General features: G+C 44.0%; 1 non-coding gene across 1 annotated transcript; it reads left to right on the top strand.

Moving 5' to 3' along the window:
- The first annotated feature begins 5,147 nt into the window (after window positions 1–5,147).
- LOC131924845 (U6 spliceosomal RNA) lies at window positions 5,148–5,254 on the top strand. Its single transcript, XR_009383099.1, has one exon. It is a non-coding gene; the product is annotated as a U6 spliceosomal RNA (small nuclear RNA).
- The last annotated feature ends 2,751 nt before the right edge of the window (window positions 5,255–8,005 follow it).

Here is an 8,005-nt window from a genome sequence, read left to right as displayed (position 1 = left end):
ACATGGCTACTTCACAAGTCCCATCTGCCTGAGGAGTCCCACAGTGGGACTCAAGGCCACAGAGCTCACATCCCTGTTCTGCAAACTCTTGTTCACTCTGATGATTTCACTGCATTCATCAGTGCTCAATTACATCAGAGTGCACCAGAATTGTGGTGATGTTTAACAAGGGCTAGAAATCATTCAAAATGGGATGGCTATGCTTCTGATTTTCTGTTTTAAAAAAGTCACAAGGATGAAGAGATGGCTCAGTGGTTGAAAGTGCACACTACTCTTTCGGAATTCAGTTCCCATGGAGGCTCACATCGCCTATAATTCCAGCTCCACATGGATCGGGTGCTCCTGTTCTCCATGGGCAGCACACACACGTGCACATGCACATATTGTGTTGTGTTACAAAGAAGCAAAAGAAGGCCATAGTGGTCAGTCTACAAAAGAAAGCTGATATATAAATTCTGTTCAAGAATGCTTTTTTTTTTTAATAAAGAAAAGAACTCAAAACCACGACTGGGCTTCAAGGAGGGAGGGAGAACACTAGACAGAAACAATACACCATATGGAGAATCCAAACATAACAGGGCCTTATAGGAAAGGAGAGCTATCCTTTAAATCCTGGAGAGAACCAACTGTCATTATGAGTGGGAATGGGAGAGAGAGAGGAGCTTCCTGAGGAGCCCTCAGAAGCCTTCAATTCCTAACTAAATTCATGATCAGTTTCCCTGGTGACTCTCAGTCCAAACCCCAGGACAAAAGAAGGACCTAACTTTTATAACCTTTTAGGGGTAGTGGGAGGCTTCGAATGGCATGATTTACATCACCATATCATACATAACAAAGAGAAGAGAGAAACCAGGGACCAATCAACAGCTCTGTCAAGTCACAGAACGGAATCCTTAACTCTCTGTTCCAGGAGTGGGGCCTGATTCAGGCTATGGCATCAAGCCTACAGGTGCAAGGCCTGTGTTCCAACTACAGAGGGATGATGAGATGTCTGTAGGCCCTCATGTAGAAGAGCTCCACCACAGCATGTGACCCAGCTGTGAATCTCAGGGCTTACACTTGTCAGACAGCACCATGGTAATCCTATGCCATGATTTCCTTCTCCAGCGGGAAGGCCAGGGGTTTCGTGTTTTCAAGCACCAATGGCTGTTGAAACAGCTCTACAAAGGACAAAGAGTGGTAGTTTAATGTAAATGGCCACCGTAATCTCACATGGAGTGGCACTGTTAGGAGGTGTTGCTTTGTGGGCATAGGTATGACCTTGTTGGAAGAAGAGTGTCACTGTGGGGAGGGGCTTTGAGGTTTCCTAAACTCAAGATACCCGCCCAGGGTCACAGACCATTTCCTGTTGCCTTCTGATCAAGATGTAGCCTGCACCATGTCTGTCTGCACAACGCCATGCTCCCCTCCATAATGATAATGGACTGAACCTCTGAATTGTAAGCTGCCACCTCAATTAAATATTTCCCTTTATAAGAGTTGGCATGGTCATGGTGTCTCTTCACAGCCATAGAAATCCTAACTAAGACAGTAAGCTTTTAGAGAAAGAGGTCATTTAGCTTCTGCATGCTCCCTGTTTGTGAAGAAAAGCACCTGGAGGGAATAGGAGGAAATAGGCTCAATCCTGTTCTCTTAGACAAATTTTTTAGTTCTTACTAAATGACACAGTACTTCTGTTCAAAAATGATAGAATTTGAGTTACTAATTAAAAGAGTCCAAACTGCCTGATTCCTACTTTTAATTGCTTTCTTCATCATTTGAACAGCCCACACTGCTAGCTGAACAGCAAATATGGCTGTCAGCCCCTGGAGAGGACAGTCAGGATCAGGCTGTGAAGTCTACTGAAAACTCTATAGGAATAGCAGCCAGTCATTCTGACCCTTGCTGAAGCTTAGCATCGCTATGTAAATGCCACCCCACTCCGTGAGATACTGTTCCACAGGAGACTTTGCCTCACATCCCCACTACAGGAAGTTTCCGTGCCCCAAGAGCCCCTGATCTTCAACAACAAATGCCACTGACTCCAGAGTGCAATTCCAGAGTAAGAGAGGGAAGGTACACACACTCCCAATATTGCTCCAGGACCCTGAACCTCTGATGAATTGGGCTTGGTATGCTGTATACTGTGTTAATAGCATTTTGCTAGTTAGGAGACAATAAGAAACAAAATCACGAGGTCTGGATTGTTTCCTTTGGTGGTGTGATGTTGGTGGGGAATATCATGGTGTCATGATGGTTAGGACTGGTTTTGGTAGTGATACTAATGTTTGATATGTTGGCGGTAATTGTAATGGTGTTGGTGGTTGTAGCAAAAGTGATGGAAGAGATAGAGGCGGGTGCTGGTGGAGGTGTGTTGATAATGGTGGTGAAGACAGGGGTAGCAATGCTGAGCTGATAGGAACGGTGGTGAGGTGTAGATATTATCGGCATGGTTAGGGTATAAGTAATGGTGGTGAAGGTGGTGTGGTAATAACAGCAGTGGTGTTCAGAGTGACGGTTGCAATGATGAAGGCTATAGTGATGATGGAGATAGTGATGCTGGTGGAGACAGACGTGGTGGTGGCAATGGGGCTGGTCACGACAGTGGTTAAATAGTGAAGATAACAGAGGTGGTAATGGTGGAAGTGATGATGGTGATGGCGGCGATGGCCGTGGTAATGATGGGGTGGTGATGACAATTTAGAGATAAAAGTGTTGATGATGGTGTTGTCTACATAGACCTTCCTCATTGCATGGCCGAGTGAACTTTGATTTTCCCTTAGGGCTTCTCCCCTGAACTCCTGTCCATCAAGTGGTCATGAGCAAGGCTTGCACCCCAAAGCAACTCAAACGGGCCATCTCCCTGGAATGTGAGGGTTCGTGGCAGAGTCGTGCAGGATGTGGCTGGGGTGGTTGTGTAGATATAGCACTAAGACCCAGCCCTTTGTGTTCATGGCTCAGGTGGTGCCCCTGTTTGCATCTTTTCCTGGACTCTATGGACCAGTTGCCTTCTAATAAGGTCTGCAGTTGCTGGCCGCCTTTCAGTCACTTGACTGAGAAACCTGGCGGCCCCTGTAAGGAGTAGGAGTGTTGTCACAAAATTTTAACTATTAAACAACAGTCTATCTATGATTCATAATAAGAAACATCTGGACCTTCTGAAGCACTAATCGGGTTTTAAAAGTTAAGAAATTTTCTAAGAAAATCTTACACCATTTTAAGTTTACAGTTTTACACATCCAGGCTGAGCTGGGGTGCATGTGGTCTTCAGACCTGAGTCCTCAACCATATTTCCAGGTCCCTTAGCCAGGAAATGGTAGAATCTGCCCAGACACCTGCTGAGGCAGAAGGATCTCTTGAGCCCAGCAGTTCAAGACCAGGCTGGGAAATACAAAGAGACCCTGTCTCTTAACACCAAAAATCCTCCTAAAGCTAGCTCCTCCGAAAGTACTCAACCTTCATCAGAGCAAGGGGCAGCCAGCCGACAGGATACTGACTGACTGACCCTCCAGGGGTGGATGCAGAAACGCCTGGTGTCACAAGGGGTTCATATGCTCACAGCTTCCAAAAGAGAAGGCTCACAAAGACCTGAAGGGAATGGCCACCAATCTAGCTCACCACACTCTCCCAACAAATGGTATGAAACAGTTTCTATAAGCTCTTTGCTGATGGTCTGATGAAGCAATAAAGAACTAATACCTGGGAATGACCACATCCTGAACATCCTTCTATCACCAGCTGACTGCCCAGCCAGGATGCCGCCTCCTGCACCCCTGACACACCGAGTCAGGAGTCTGGCCTGCCTGGCAACATGTTCTCCTCCAGGCTCTGGTTATGTTTTGCAGGTTGAGAACTATCAGCCTGCGATCTGCATGTGCCCAGGTATGCCAGCATCCACCTTCTTGGACTGTGTTCAATTCACTGGCGTTCCTACAGGGAGGCTTTCTGTTTTCATTTGCAATTTGGGAAGGCCTCATTTACAATTCACCTTTTGGCCTGAGGATTATAAAGGACCCAGAAAGCCTTAATTAATTGAACTACTGAGCTCTTTGGAGAGACTTGCATCTTTGACAATGGAGCAGAGCCTGGCAACAGGGAAGCAAGCCTATGTCCTTAACCATGCTTCAAAGAATGCAAATCATCAAAGACATAGGACTGTAGGTCTCCACTGTGGGACATCTGAGGAAGAACAGAAATCCCCAGTCTGAGTATCATCTATGCTGTCCCTACTTGAAAACATTAACCTCCCCATGTGCCATTCCAGCACCCAGGCACACAGCTAATCTCTACATTATCAGTATGCACCCTTGTGGCTACCTTTCAACACTTCCCATGTGATCTTTGCCAGTGTGAGATTGGTAGCAGCAACTCTAGTTTGAGCGATGAGAAGTAAGTCTCTGGAAGTCTACAACTTTTACCACTAATAAAAGATTAAACAAGGGTATGGGTTTAGGTTTGGTTTTCCGTACTGAAGGACTTCTCAATAGCCATTGCACAGAACCCAGGCATGGAAACATTGTCAGGAGATGTGGGGAAAGGTCCTGTAAAGGGCCACAGGAGCAAACTGTGGATTACCCAGGCATGGTGATACACACTTGTAACCTCAACACTCGCTGGCAGAGGCAGGAGGATCAAAAGTGAGACTTTCTCAAAAAAAAAAAAAAAATACAAAAAACTTGAAGAAGCTCCTACAAGTCAAAGATGGAGAAACTTGAGCATCAAAAAGAATAATGACCACACTGTAATAAAATGCATCAGAAATACAAAGGAAGGCCGAGTGGTGATGACGCACACCTTTAATCCCAGCACTTGGGAGACAGAAGAAGCCTGGTCCATAGATCAAGTCTGAGGCCACCCAGAGATACACAGAGAAACCCTATCATATATATATATATGAAAGAAATACAAATACACATTTATCATAATGATACTTTAAAAAAAAATCTCTGATCCTTTAAAGGATTCTGGCACCAAGTCATCCTTTTAAGAGCTGATTAGTGGAGAAATCAAAGTATTCATCTTGACCTTGCTACATCAGATATTTGGGTCATTGCATGATTTTTGAAGGAAATTTTTTCTTTACAATAGAAGTCTACATGTCAACACAAAAGAACTAAGGATCTAGAAAATCGCCATTTCTTATCTCATAGTATAAAAATAATGCAGATGTGCTTGCTTTGGCAGCACATCCACTAAAACCAGAACAATATAGAGAAGATTAGCATGGCCCCTGAGCAAGGATGACATGCAAATCCTTGCAAAGTTCCATATTGTTAGACCAGCACATTGCTCAAATTAACCTCATTAACACAGCTTCTTTTTGCAGTAGATAGCAATTAACACAAAGACCCATAACTGGTCATTATGCAGAGAATATGAGATTTTAGAGTGCCTAGCTCTAAATGGGATGTTTATGTCATACCCATTCCCCCAAGGATGAGGAGTCTACGCAGAAGTGGAACCAGGAAGGTTGTAAGAGCCTGAGGTAGTGTATGACATCAAGAAAACCCTGTTTTCTAGAAACAACAGGGCAGATGCACAGGAACACATAGCCACTAAGACACGACACACAAGACCTGCCCAAGCTCACGACAGACAAATCCCAGCCAGGAGAAGGGTCTGGGCACCAAGTCCACCCCTAGCTGAGGAGCTGCTGGCATCTGACTGCTGCTGAAAGAAATTAGTTTGCTGTGCCTGGTATATCAACCACACTTCAGGCAGGCCTCATACCCAGGCATAGTCAGCCCATACAAACTGCACTTTCTAAAAGGAGGAGAGAGAAAGAGAACAAACGGGAAGCTGGGTGGGTAGGGAGGGGGGGAGAGGATCTGGGAGGAGTTGGGAGGGTGTGAGTCTGATCAGAAAACACTGCATAAAACTCTCAAGGAATTAATAAAAACATTATTAAAACAATGCAGATAATAATCATTAAGACTGTTGATCACTCACAGAAAAAGTTAAAGCACCTGCAATGTCCACAACACAGCAGGAAGTGCTCAGTGTTCCTGAGGAAAATAGAACTTGAGTCTTTACCAGCCTCTATTCACCCACAGGAGAGATGAGATAGACAAACATGAATTAAAATGCATGGCGAATGTACAAAATGCCTCAAATCACCCAATCTCTTCAAAAGATTCATGTGGGAGAGAGAAAAGAACTTGTTACATATTGAAAGTGTTAAAGAACATATGAATTAATTAGTTTGAAACCAGATTCAAGCAAACCACTGTGAAAATGCATTTTCAGACAGAAAAGCTTGAATAAACAGAATTAGATGACAATAAAGCACATCATCTAACAAGTTTAGTAATATCATCAGCATAATTACATCTGGTATAAAAAGGGTTTTTAAGCAGCTTTATGTCACATGTTTTAGAATTTTAACTGATTAATTTCAAGGGTTTTGTTGATGTTGTGTGTCTGGCGTGCATGTGATAGTGCGTGTGTGGAGACCAGAAGAAAATGTGGGGAGCTGCTCCACTACCAGATGTAGTTTGTCACTGCTCTGTGGCAAGAACTTTGACTGCTGAGACATCTTGCTGCCTGGAAACAAGTTTTTTTAAATAAGCCCAGGCTGGTTAGTGATCTTCCTACCCCACCCCGCCATGTACCCAGATTACAAGTTTGTAACACCATGCTAGGGAAATTTTTTTAAGTGGAGTGATTGTTTTATCTTATTTAAACCAGTTTAATGACTAGAAACACACTTGGAGAATTTGTTAGACAAATTGGGCAAAGCCTGAAGTTTGCTGTAAAATCTGACGGTGACAAAAACGACAAAAAGGAAGCAATCTCTGCATTTCCCCCACATTGGAAAATGAAAGCTGTTTCATATAAAAGCACTGAGTAAAGGCCTCTTTTCCTAGGAGTGCAAGGGTAGTTCAACCTGTCAAACACTTCTGATTTAGAGTTCATACAATGCTCCCTATCCCCAGATGAAGCAGTTTAAACAAACTAGGGATTTATTTTCTTGATTTTCTTGTACAACAGAAATCTCGCACTGGTGCCCTGAGGCTGGTTGCTGCCCTGCATAGCCAGGACTAAGCTACCTCCATCCTTCTGTGCCTGCAGCTTTGATCTCCAATGTGACACTCCTGTATGCAGAAGGGAACAAGTAAAGCCTGGGAAGGTGCCACCCCAGGGTGCATGCAAAGAGTATTCTCACACATTGCATTTCCTCAGATCTCACGGGCCTAGCTAGTTCAGATGGATGCTGTAGTCTCAGTAAAGGGAGGTTGGAAACTGCAGGGCTTTTAAGATACACATGTGACCACACCTGTATTACTTGTCTTACTGCTTAGATGAAACACTTGACCTAAGCAATGTAAGGAAGGGTTTATTTGGACTGACAGTTCAAGGAGTCATCCAAGTGTTGTGGGATATTTGTACACTGTGTGAAGATGAATTTCTGTGATTGCTGTAATAAAAAGCTGGATGGCCAATAGCTAGGCAGGAGGTATAGGCAGGACTTCCGGGCAGAGACATCTCAGGGAAGAAGAATGGTGGAGTAGCCAGCCAGACTTGGAAGGAGCAGGATAGGCAGTATAGTACACATGGCAGAACATAGATTAATATAAATGGGTTAATTTAAGTTATAAGAGCTAGCAGGACAAGCCTAAGCTAAAGCCAAGCTTTCATAATTAATAAGAAGTCTCTGTGTCATTATTTGTGAGCTTGTGGCCAAAAGGAAATTCTATCCAAGATGGTGGGGAAGATATGGTAGTAGAAGCAGGATGATAGAGCCTGTAGTGGGAAATCCACGGAGACCGTTTAAAAGGCAAGGAATTTATCAGGGGATAAAAACTCACTACAGCACAGGAGGTACATGTGTCTATGGTGAGAAAGCAGAGAACAATACACGCTAAGTGTTCAGCTCCCTTTCTCCAAATGCAGAGTGAGTCTCCCTACCTCCATTAACCTGATCTAGAGAATGTCTCATAGGCATGCCCAGAGATTTGTCTCTAAGGCAATTCTAGGCCCTGTCAGGTTGACAATCAAGATTAACTTTCACAATGCCAAAGACAGC

The sequence above is a fragment of the Peromyscus eremicus genome, chromosome 14 (assembly GCF_949786415.1).
Source record: "Peromyscus eremicus chromosome 14, PerEre_H2_v1, whole genome shotgun sequence".
Classification (NCBI taxonomy): domain Eukaryota; kingdom Metazoa; phylum Chordata; class Mammalia; order Rodentia; family Cricetidae; genus Peromyscus; species Peromyscus eremicus.
The sequence above is the reverse complement of the archived record's forward strand: the minus strand, read 5'-3'. Positions and strand labels throughout refer to the sequence as shown.